The sequence below is a fragment of the Polypterus senegalus genome, chromosome 8, assembly GCF_016835505.1.
Source record: "Polypterus senegalus isolate Bchr_013 chromosome 8, ASM1683550v1, whole genome shotgun sequence".
Lineage (NCBI taxonomy): Eukaryota > Metazoa > Chordata > Cladistia > Polypteriformes > Polypteridae > Polypterus > Polypterus senegalus.
This window is the reverse complement of record NC_053161.1, coordinates 156,261,989-156,272,610: the sequence shown is the minus strand read 5'-3', so window position 1 is coordinate 156,272,610 and position 10,622 is coordinate 156,261,989. Positions and strand designations below refer to the sequence as shown.

The 10,622-nt window shown below is 41.7% G+C and overlaps 1 non-coding gene across 1 annotated transcript; it reads right to left on the bottom strand.

The window, feature by feature from the left end:
* Positions 1 to 710: 710 nt before the first annotated feature.
* LOC120534798 lies at positions 711 to 899 on the bottom strand. Its single transcript, XR_005634805.1, has one exon. It is a non-coding gene; the product is annotated as a U2 spliceosomal RNA (small nuclear RNA).
* Positions 900 to 10,622: the final 9,723 nt, after the last annotated feature.

Genomic DNA, 10,622 nt, shown 5'->3' with positions numbered 1-10,622 from the left:
GTCAGTTTTAAAACTAATTTTATATGTAGCGCTGTTTTTGAAAACCTTCTAAAAATAATGAAGCTTTATTATTGTCTTACATGTGTATAATTTGCTAGTGGGAATATAAAATACATTTATAGATTGAAAATCTATAGGTATGAGTTTCATGAGGCACATTCCGTTTGAAACACTGGATAGTAATAAGATTTGTTACTTTTACTATAATGTAACACTTCAGGGGAAAACGTAATGAACAACCATTCAAAATAGTAAAAAAAAAACAATAAACATAAAACTGTACTTTATATCGGAATCATGAAAGAGTTTAGAATGATTTGATAGCATAAGTATGAAACTGGAAATTATTTATGTTTGACCAGATAGAAAACTGTTGTCATTTGTACAACTACAGCATTCTGTACAACGAGCGCGTCAACACTGTCTCGCAGAGGGCGTGATACGAGTGACGCTGGGAAAGGGCGTTATGATAAATTGCGTCATTACATGCGTGTGTACCATGTTGTGCTCTGAAGGGCGTTCCGTGAGGTTTGCAGTCTGCAGCGTGACTCTGTTGCCTATAGGCACGCATGATTTTTTTTAAATTAAAATTAATTAATAATTCAGTTAAATAATTCAATCAATCCTGCTCTGGCTAGAGCTTCTTTCCCTTCCCTCATAGTAGGCAATCCCCAGCCAAGGCTGCTTGTCTTGTTTTATACCAGTAAAGGAGAAAGTGCACCGCTCCTGGAAGTACTGCAATACCAGGTCGATGCGTGGAGTGGACGGAGCAAGCCCCTATTCCATCTCCCTGTTCCAAAAATCAATTTAATATATGGTCCCCAGATAGGGGACGTATCAGATATTAAACTGATAAGAACAGATTTTTTTTATTAAAGATTCAAAACAGGTTAAGTTATTAAAAATCGGGAATGAGAAAACAGAGCAAATACTGTATATAGCAAACAAAAAGTTAGCAGGAATTTATTAGTATAGGTACATACATAGTGGCTGTTGAGTAAGAATTAAAGTAAGTCCGACCAGCCGTGCAGTCCTTTCCATCGTTCTTTTGCTGCTGCGACACCATATCTGTCAATGTCCGTTTCAAAGTGTTTAATCACTGCACTTTAGATGGAATACTAAACCAATTTTAACTGGAGTGATGTGTACCATGTTTGACCAGTTTAACTCTTGTATCTCATAAGGTTATTTTAACACGTGAGATTAGCACCCAGAAGGCCAGGAAGACCACACGTGGTATCGGTTAACCTACTTCATCCTTCAGGATGGTGTCATAATCCCACTTATAGGGAGTAGATACACTAAAGCATTGTAGGATCTGGAGCCTGACTGCTTTATCTAGTGCACAGGTCCAAAACGTGTTTGACTGTCTCATCCTCGACACATCCGCCTCTGGGGCAGCGTGTTGTTCTTGTAATACCATGTCATTATAGTCTACTTCTGACTGGCAGTCTATCCCATTACATAAACCAGTGCAGATCCAGGTGTTGATGATGAAAACCCTTGCGTTGAATTTTTTCCCAGTTAAACAGCCCTGACCCCAAAGGTAAAACCACCCCTGCTGTGTCACAGTGCTGAATATGTAAGTACAGAAGTCTGTGATTCAAGACCAAATGTAAAACTGTATATACACTGCTCACAAAAATTAAAGGAACACTTTGAAGAAACACATTAGATACATCAGATCTCAATGTGAAGTTGGATATCTATACAAATAACGACAGGGCAATGTCTTAGGAACAAAAGGATGCCAAGTCTTTTAATGGAAATAAAAGTTTTCTGCCTACAGAGGGCTCAATTGTATAGACACCCTAAAATCAGAGTGAAATGAAGATGTGGCAGGCTAGTCCATTTTTTCAAAAACTTAATTTCTGCTACTCAAAATGCTTTTCAGTATCTTGTGTGGCCCCCACGAGCTTGTATGCATGCTTGACAACGTCGGGGCATGCTCCTAATGAGACGACGGATGGTGTCTTGCGGCATGTCCTCCCAGATCTGTATGAGGGCATCCCTGAGCTGTTGTACAGTCTGAGGAGCAACCTGGCGGCGCCTAATGGACCGAAACATAATGTCTCACAGATGTTCTATTGGGTTTAAGTCAGGGGATCGTGAAGGCCATTCAATTGTTTCAATTCCTTCATCCTCCAGGTACTGCCTGCATACTCTTGCCACATGAGGCCAGGCATTGTCGTGCATTAGGAGGAAACCAGGACCTACTGCACCAGCGTAGGGTCTGACAATGGGTTCAAGGATTTCATCTCGATACCTTATGGCAGTCAGAGCACCATTTCCTACGCAGTAGATGTCTGTGCGTCCCTCCATGGATATGCCTCCCCAGACCATCACTGACCCACCACCAAACCTGTCATGTTGAACGACGTTGCAGGCAGCATATCGTTCTCCTTGTCTTCTCCAGACTCTTTCACGTCTATCACAGCTGCTCAGGGTGAACCTGCTCTCGTCTGTAAAAAGTACAGGGCGCCAGTGGCAGACTTGCCAATTCTGGTGTTCTTGAGCAAATGTCAGTCGAGCTCCACGGTGCTGGGCAGTGAGCACAGGGCCCACTACAGGACGTACTCAGGCCATCTTCATGAAGTCTGTTCCTGATTGTTTGGGTAGAGACATTCACACCAGTGGCCCTCTGGAGGTCATTCTGTAGGGCACGAGCAGTGCTCAGCCTGTTCCGCCTTGCACAAAGGAGCAGGTATCGGTCCTGCTGATGGGTTGAGGACCTTCTACGGCCCTGTCCAGCTCTCCGAGAATATCAGCCAGTCTCCTGAAATCTCCTCCATGTTCTGGAGATTGTGCTGGGAGACACATTAAACCTTCTTGCTGCAGCACGTGTGGATGTGCCATCCTGGAGAAGTTGGACAACCTGTGCAACTTCTGTAAGGTTAAGGAATCGCCTCATACTGCCAGTAGAGATGATTACTCAAGCCAAAACTAGCACGAGTGGAAAACCAGCCAAAAAAGATCAAGAGGGAGAAACTTGAAATGACCTCCACATGTAAAGCCAGTCCTGTTTTGAGGGTTTTCTAATTGTTGCCACTTTAGTGCACCTGTCGTTAAGTCCATGAACACCAATACAGCTGAAAGTGATTAACAATGACCTCAGCTGCTTAACCAACCAGAAAATTATCAGACAGGTTTAATTGATTTCATGCCAGGCCCAATAAAAAAAGTGTAATAATCTACACTGCTCACAAAAATTAAAGGAACATTAGTATATTTCCATTTCAGCCTGACAGCATACTGAAACCAGGCAGGTTTATGTTCTGCTTTTGACATTACCTTTGACCATACGAGAAGAGCCTTCATGTCCAAGGAGAACATAAAGTCGTAAAATACTGGGCCTTATGAGACACTGGCAACTGGTGGTCCTGACATACTGTACATAAGAAAAAAAGAGGGAACCCATTTTATGTTGAATGTTGATCACACTACAACCACCGTCTTTGAAAGGCATTTCCATAACAAGTTTGCAGATGCTTTCATACCCTCCATGCCATATGAACTTATAAATCAATTTCCACCAAAAGCCTGCCGTGATACCTGGCCGAGGGAAAGACCTGATCTACATGAAGGCAAATGGGGAGAATGACGGCTTTCATGAGAAGGGCCCTTACCAACAAGGCTTAAGTGTCTATTATGCCACAAGGACAATTTAGTTTTAATCTTGCCTATCCATACCACCCAGTTTTTCTCTCCTACAGCAATCCAATGAAAATTGATATCTAAAATGTGCATAGAATCATGAGCGAGAGTTAACCCACATAAGGAATTTCTTCTCCCACACCATATTCTGACTTTCTCAAATGCATCAGAAATTTGGACACTTCTCACATCATCAGATTTTCTATGTCCTGTTTCACCTTTGAACCATTTGCTGTCTCCACTGTATTAAATCGACAGTCTCCTCTAGTCCTTAAACATTTCGAGCCAACCAAATTTCTGGCTTCACTACTTTCAAAAATGAAAGAATAAGGAACTGTGTCCTTACTGGAAGGGTCCATAGACCTACAAAAGTCAGCACCATGTCCCAAGTCAAGGTAACCCCACACTTGCTTAACAATATACGGAGCTGCATTTCACACTGAACCCACCCAATGACAATCCCAAAAAGCATCCTTAATGGACTTGTCGTCCCCACAACCCCTTTTCTGGTCAAACGATGTTGATACAACCGCACTCTAATTGACAACCTACCCCATAGCAGAAACCAATTGACCTCCCTTAAATTGTGACCCAATCGTTTGTCCTGTGCTATGGTCCACACCTCTTTTGAGAGGTGTACTGGCAATGCCCTTCTAGCGCCCATCTGTTCACAAATTACGTGGTTCCTGAAACCTCATGTATCTTTTCACCAAGTCCACCGCCTGTCCATACTGCCAAGGCTGAACCTCTGTGTTAGGTAAGGCATTAGTGCAAGTGCCAAGAAATCATACAACAAATGTACAAAATATTTATGTCTACAATTGTCAGCCATCAAAAGTGCATTACAACATTTTCAAAAAACACACAAATCCATCTTTAACTGTATATTAATTATATTCCTTCCACCATTACAGATGTCTCTTTCCACACTGTAAGGTTTCTAAACTCTTTTGGGGCTCTCCCCAAAGAGACGACATGCCAGAGAGCGTCCCAAATTGCGATTGCCACTTCTATGGAAGATAGCCAGTCGGTTGCCGGGCTCTCGCCACATTAAAACAAATCCAAAAAGATCGCAGTTGCGCTATGAGCACCTGCCGTCGATGGGTGATGCAAGGAACATTATAAATGTAGGGAACACGATTACTTGGCCACAACCCTGCCCGACTGCTGTGTCTGTGTATAAGAGAGTGGCAGATCACACTACAATACATAACCGGGCTGTTCCTGGTTCAAGCAGAATAAAGCTGGTTTTGCTAAAGTACCGAGACTCAGCCATGTTTGGGGTGCAATACAGGGACTCACACATCACAATATCTAACCCCTGATTGATTTCATATTTACAACCCCACATAAACTGGTAAAAAAATGTTGCTTAATATTGATTCACTAACACAATGTCTGACTTGTATCTCAGAATGGATGAATAGTAACTTTCTCAAGTTAAATAAAGAGAAAACTGAAATCTTAGTGATTGGAAATAATGGATACAATGAGGCTATTAGAAATAAACTGGATACATTAGAATTAAAAGTCAAGACGGAGGTAAAAAGCTTAGGGGTGATTGTTGACTGTAATCTGAATTTTAAATCTCATATTAATCAGATCATTAGGACAGCATTTTTTCACTTAAGAAACATAAGTAAAGTTAGACCTCTTATATCACTGAAAGATGCTGAGAAATTAGTTCACTCGTTTGTTTTCAGTCGACTAGATTACTGTAACGCACTCCTCTCAGGACTACCCAAAAAAGATATAAATCACTTGCAACTAGTGCAGAATGCAGCTGCTAGAATCCTAACTAGGAAAAGAAAATCCAAACACATTTCTCCAGTTTTGATGTCACTACACTAGTTGCCTGTGTCATTCAGGATTGACTTTAAAATTCTGCTTATGGTTTATAAAGCCTTAAATAATCTCGCCATCTTATATATCGGAATGTCTGACACCTTATATTCCAAATCGTAACCTCAGATCCTCAAATGAGTGTCTCCTTAGAATTCCAAGAACAAAACTTAAAAGAAGTGGTGAGGCGGCCTTCTGCTGCTATGCACCTAAAATCTGGAATAGCCTGCCAGTAGGAATTCGCCAGGCTGATACAGTAGAGCAATTTAAAAAACTGCTGAAAACACATTACTTTAACATGGCCTTTTTATAACTTCACTTTAACTTAATCCTTATACTCTGTATGTTCATTTCTTCATAATAACTATTCATGGTGGCTCTAAAATCCGTACTGACCCCTACTCTCTCTTCTGTTGCTTTTTCCGGTTTCTTTGTGGTGGCGGCCTGCCACCTCCACCTACTCAAAGCTTCATGATGCTCAAACAATGATGGATGGATTAAAAGGCAGAAGTCTACATGACCATCATCATCATCAAGCCCTTCCATGAGAACCCTAAATCCAAAGAGGACTGTTTCATGTATGTTAGGTAGAATGCCCAGAGGGGACTGGGCGGTCTCATGGTCTGGAATCCCTACAGATTTTATTTTTTCTCCAGCCGTCTGGAGTTTTTTTGTTTTTTTCTGTCCCCCCTGGCCAAAGAACCTTACTCTTATTCAATGTTAATTAATGTTGATTTATTTTGTTTTCTTATTGTGTCTTTTATTTTTCTATTCTTTATTATGTAAAGCACTTTGAGCTACTGTTTGTATGAAAATGTGCTATATAAATAAATGTTGTTGTTGTTGTCCCATATCTCTGCTTGGAAGGGTAACAACACTTTCTAAATATAAACACATAGGCAAATTATCTGCCCTCAGTACCAAACTCTTCCCTGTTCGTTTAATTTTGGTAATCTCATTCGCCCAATGTGGACTGTCTTTCCCACCTAAACTATGAACACACTCCTCCTCAATTTATAGACCTCCAGTTTAGCCTTCCTGAGTTTGCCATTTCCCTGACCACATCATCGAGGATTTAGTCCTATTCACAGCTAGCCCTGTAGCCTGGGGTCCCAGAGAATCCCACAAAGTCACATAGAACTCTTTTGTTAACCCATGTATTCCCAGAACCTTCTCACCCATCATGGTATGTAAAACAGTCTCAAGTTCTTTCAAAATATCGTCCCTTGTTACGCATTGTTACCCCGGCTGCAGACAGTGGGTCATTTAAAAATACCAAGAAAAAATCCATAACAGATGCTGAAAACTGAGAGAGAGTTCTCAAAAAGTACAAGTCCTCCGCAATACATAACATCTCATCCAACTCTGAGCACATATGTTCCTCGTTGTTCTGCAGAACTGCAATTTTTTGCTTTGCGCCATTTTTACAGATTGAAAGAAACCCGCAGACATGATTTCGCCCACTGCAAGTCTATTTTGCAAAACATACACCATCTTCCTTTTTTCTGTATTCAACTGAAAGATTCTTGATTTGCCCTTTCAGATGTTCCCACCACATCACCATCCAATCTGTAACAAGGGACTTTCTGAAGCGGCAGAACACCCTTATGCCTAAGAGTAGCATCCAGAACTAAGGTTGTATTTGACTTCCAAAATCTCCTACCAATTTCAGGTACTGTACATCACAAACAAAGGACACTTGTAGTACGTAATGGACAGAAAACCAGACTGGGATAAGCTGACATGTTTGCAGAAGTAATTCCCTAGAAACAAACGTAGCCCAAATGGCTTGTGGCAGCTCATGAATTTGTCCATGCCCCCACACCCAAGTATTTCTATTTGTAGGTATCGATTAACAACAAGTTAATCCCTTGGGGATTAATAAAGTATTGATCTATCAAATAAACATTTCACTCTCACTCAGGGGATAACCAAACTGGTCTTCTTTCCCAATATCACCCCCCCAAGAATGACACACTTGATCATACTTAAAAGTGGTAGGAAAGCCTCTAACAAATCTACCTTCTGTTGTATGTGCGTACACATTAATTAAACAGACCTGCTTGCCGTCAAAGCCCCCATCTATGATCAGGACACGACCCTCTTTAACTGCAGTTACATGGCAAAAGGTCCATCTGCTCCCTTTAAACAACATTCCATCTCCAGAGGAAAAACAGACCAAAAGGCTGGGCTCCATTTCCGATCCTGAGAGAAAATCTTTATGTCAAAATCATTTTGGATGTGAACCTCCTGTAAAAAGGAAACATCAAATTTAAGTGCAGTCAATCATAAAAAAAACAAAAAAACAAACTCTTCCTGTTTACGTCTTCCCCGCATTTGCACAGTTGAGAAACCCAGTCAGGAAAAGATGTGCTTAAATTTCCCTTCCCCACACTTGTTTCCATTCCTTCCATTAACTGTGCAAGAATGTTCACGGACACAGAGTATAAAAATGTTTCCATATTGGACACACAAAAAACTCCTTCAGCTGACCCACTTCCATACAGGTCCATAGCTAATGGTGATGCACTGCCAGCTACGAGAGGCAACAAAGCCTGTAGGGTCTCCAACACGTGTGCAACATCCAATTCGTCTAACTTGTCCTCTAAGGAATGTGGCATCTCGGCAATCTCATCATTTGTGATACCCAATAAGGCAGCAGCATGTCAGGCAACTGTCAGTTGGCATTCTTTTTGAGACCACCTTTCTCATCCTAAGTATCATTCGCTTTCCTTTTCCGTTTACCTCTTGGCACTGTCGACCATTGCTTGTCCACTGTCAGAACCACTCACCATAGTCGAAACCTCCTCCAACAAATCACCCACACACTTAGTAAAATATCTATCTATCTGTCTGTCTATTAAAGTTAAAGTAGCCGCCACATCCTGCATTGAAGCTGCATGATCATCTGGAGAAAACTCACCACCACCCACTGGATGGTCCCCAACATCAGCTCACTGTGCTGAAGCCATCTCCCCTTCCACACAGCACAAAGTATCTCCCTCTCCACGTTCCACCATTGCATGTACAATCCAGCTCTTCTTCCCATTTCTTCCTTTCTGGACAATGTGAACAGAGATGACAACGCCTCCGATTTAAGGCAATCTCTGGCCTTATTATAATTTAATATATCCACTTTACAGTTATGTGCCACATGTCTGCCTGTGCCACATTTTCCACCATAAAACAAATAATCTTTTTTAGGTCCCAAAGAGAATGATGGCGTGTGCATAGGGCCATCTGAAGATGTTACACCAGGCTTAAGCTGTGCTCAGAACTGCCTTCGCCCATTCCAAAATTCTGTTTCATCATAAGCGTTGTACATTAACTCTTGGTGGGCTGAATATTTTTTCCAAAAAAACAATGGTTTCACACTGAAATCGACATAAAACGTCTGTTGCTGCATGCTGTGGCTGCCAGTTTGCTAAGAATATGTGGCAGGCTTGCTGCCGGGCTGTCTTTGTGTGGCTGGGACAGCAGCAGCGGCATTCACGGTCGCAGTCAATCACTTATATCAAAATCTGAGTCTGACTAGTCACAGTCCAGTTCAGAGAGAATAGGCAAGACTTCATCCATGGAGTATTTTGCTTTTCATATTCGCTTTGATCTCTCGCCAGATGTCAGTGCCATTTTTGCCGCTGTGTGCGCCTTGCTACTCACGTGAGCACATGGAATCTCGGTCAAACCAATGAATCTAACTTTCCTTCTAGTAATGAGAGTCCAACATAACATATGGTTTTGTCACAGTTTACAGTTGATTACCATCGTCAACTCCTCCTTTTGACAAAAGTCAACAACAGCCCTGAAAGAGTTAAGCAAACAACTGAACAGCAACTACCATCTCAAAAAGGCAATGACATCATCATCTTCAACAAACACATTGAACACATTGACTTGTCACTTTCCAATCCTGGTTCCACAACCTCTTTATCATTGTCCATGCAAAATCAAAGGTGATGCCAGATGCATATGAGACATCAAAATAGTTCCAATAAGTCTCATTTTGCAGAAATAAAACCATATCCAACATTACACCCAAGGTCTCCAGTAGAAATCTGTGCTTAAAACTCTTCATATATAGCTGCTCCTGCTCACAGTCCTTCCTCCAGACAAATCATAACAAATTCCTCAAACCCAAAGAAGACCTATCTTCTGACCTTGGCAGCATATGAGTTTCCCCTTGGGATTAATAAAGTCTCTATCTATCTATCTATCTATCGCCGGCCATTTCTTCATCCCCTTTTCCAGAACAATGTGCAAACTCTCCACAAATAGAATCAGCCTCTCCAGCACAAACTGAATCTGCTGAACATAATTCACACTTGATCTTAGCCAAAGGCCAAGAAGTGATGCCACTGTGGCACCACGCCAGGTAAAGCCACTGCCTTGTGCTACATGCCAACTACAGAGTAAGCATCAACCCGGCATCATCAAACAGATTTTAACAAGCCAAACCGACTAACAAGACTTAAGCTCTCTGACCATGAATGTTGTCACGAAGAAAGTGGCCCATCTGGAACCAAAATGGGTACAAGCCCTGGCAGGCCTAGCTAAAAGCCCCAGGGTTGGCAGAAAGGCAACAAACTTTGGACTCTGGACATGGACAGAATAAGAATGGGGGAGTAATAAAGAAGTTGGAAAATGAATACTACATAAATATATATACTGTATAAATAAATAGCAATATAGAAACTGATCAATTAATAGGCTGCTTACATGATGTGGTTGGAGAGTATGGCTAGTGTCATAGGTTTGGTGGTCTCATTTGCATCACCCCTCAACAGCAGCTTCCTAATCCTGATGTGTGTATGTCATCTGTCAGAATGCAAGAAAAACATTAAGTTTCAGCCAACCTACACGTGGCCTGTGGCCAGTCTGAAGAACTCCACACAGATCTACTCCACCTCTTCTTTCTTCCAGCCTACTTCTCTCAATACACCAGGCCCCTGCAAACGCTTGTTTATTTGTAAACCGGTAAATGAGGGGGCTTACTATTCCTGGCGGTACAGTATACCAGGTCAATGCATGGAGTGAATCCAAGCCCCTGTTCCAAAAATCAAGTGAACAAGTCTGCTCCACAGACAGGGGACATATCAGCTATCAAACCGACATGAACAGATTCTTTT